The following is a 1,866-nucleotide window of genomic DNA, read 5'->3' as shown; positions in this document are numbered from 1 at the left end:
AAGAGAAATTTGGGTGATTTCTCCATCCTGGATTGTAGGTGTTACTATATGGATTATTCTGGTATAAGGCATTAACACTATCATTAGAAGTGCCCCCAGAGGTGTTGGGGCATTCTTCTATGACATGTCCAGGGGATTGGCACCAAGCACAAATCTTAACCAAATTGACTGATGATGGCTCTCTAGGAACAATAGCCTCAATCCTCTTGATTAGGCTATCCAAATGGGCTTCCTTGGCTACTATCCCATCCACAAAATATCCTTTTCCTCCTATGGTTCTTTCACTCTCTTGGGTTGATTCCCACTCACGGGTTTTGTCAGCTAAGTCAAGTAAGAATTCCCATGCCTTTCCTTCATCTGTAAAGGATGTGAATCCCTCAGGGCACATAGACTCTATCATTTGTTTAGTTGGGTAATCAATACCCTCATAAATTATTTGACATAAATGCCATAGGTCTAGGCCATGGTGAGGGCATTCTTGGAGTAGATCCTTGAATCTCTCCATAAGTTTGGAAAATGACTCACTAGGCTTTTGCCTAAACTGAAGGATATCACTTCTAAGCTTATTGGTCTTGTGAGTTGGGAAAAACTTCTTAAGGAAGACAACTGTGAACTGTTCCCATGAGGTTATGGAATTTGTGGGTAACCCATACAACCATTTCTTAGCTTGGTCTTTCAATGCAAAAGTGATAAACCTAAGCTTAACAGCATCATCAGAAAGCTGTTGGATCTTAATTAGAACACATACCTCTTCAAATTCCCTTAGAAATAGGTATGCATCCTCAGAGGTCAACCCATGGAAGTGGGGCAACATAGTGATGTATTGAGATTTGAGTTCAAAATTATTGCCCTGGGCTTGTGGTAGAACTATGCAGGAAGGTTGGGCTGTTCTAGCAGGGTAGAACCTATCTTTCAGAGATTTAGGTGAAGGGTTTTGCTGTTGGTCTCCCATATTGAAGGGTTTTAAAGAGAGCAAACGTATAGGGTCACTACTTGTTGGATCTCTTCTTTCTAACCGATTCTTAATATTATGTACCCACCTAACACTCATGCAATAGAAAACTACCCACAACTAAAGTAAGACAAGCACAAAAGAATGGATAGCAAAAATTTTTTAATGATTTTTTTGATTTTTTTGAATTTTTTTTTTGGCTTTTTGGGAGCTTACCGGTAGGGATCCGGGGTTGCTCAGGTCAATTCCTGAGGTACTGCTACAGGGCGAAACCTGTCTTTATCATACTGTGAGGCATGGCGACCTCCACTGATACAACTATTATTGCAAGTTGTTCTTCTCAGGAATTCAATAAAAGAAAAGGAAAAATATAAAACAAAGCAAACAAAGCATTCGATTTACCAAAAGAAAGTGAAAAATAACATGGAACTGTCTCCCCGGCAACGGCGCCAAAAACTTGTTTGAGATTTAAAATGTAACCGCAAGCGTACGGATCAGTGTAGCTACGGGTCGAACACAAGGAGAGCAGCCACTTTATTTTTTTATTTCTTTTAATAATGCGAAAGTGAACTGATTAATGGTTGTGATCTAATTCTAATTCCCGTCCTAAAAATAACATCCTAACCATTCGTCATCTAAGAATTTAAAGACGCAAGCCACGCAATTAAAATTAAATAAATAAATAACTGAAAATAAACAACCCACGCAATTAAAAAATAAATAAATAAATAAAGGAAAAAAATGCTGAAATAAAAATAAAGTAAAAGAAAGGGGATAAAGCTAGAGAGAGACTCACAAGTAGGTTTCTCTACTTAGCCCGAGGGATGCATCATAATATGAGCTTCCCTACTTGACCAGAGAGTTACTCTTACAAGGGTTTCTCTACTTGGCTTTAGGGAAAGGGAGACAATTAA

At 38.5% G+C, this 1,866-nt stretch overlaps 1 non-coding gene across 1 annotated transcript; it reads left to right on the top strand.

Annotated features, from left to right (window-relative positions):
* Positions 1–458: 458 nt before the first annotated feature.
* Positions 459–565, top strand: LOC122090233. The gene has a single exon (XR_006143474.1). It is a non-coding gene; the product is annotated as a small nucleolar RNA R71 (small nucleolar RNA).
* The last annotated feature ends 1,301 nt before the right edge of the window (positions 566–1,866 follow it).

Source organism: Macadamia integrifolia, chromosome 9 (genome assembly GCF_013358625.1).
Source record: "Macadamia integrifolia cultivar HAES 741 chromosome 9, SCU_Mint_v3, whole genome shotgun sequence".
Taxonomy (NCBI): domain Eukaryota; kingdom Viridiplantae; phylum Streptophyta; class Magnoliopsida; order Proteales; family Proteaceae; genus Macadamia; species Macadamia integrifolia.
Note: the sequence above shows the minus strand (reverse complement) of the source record. Positions and strands in the feature narration are given on the sequence as shown.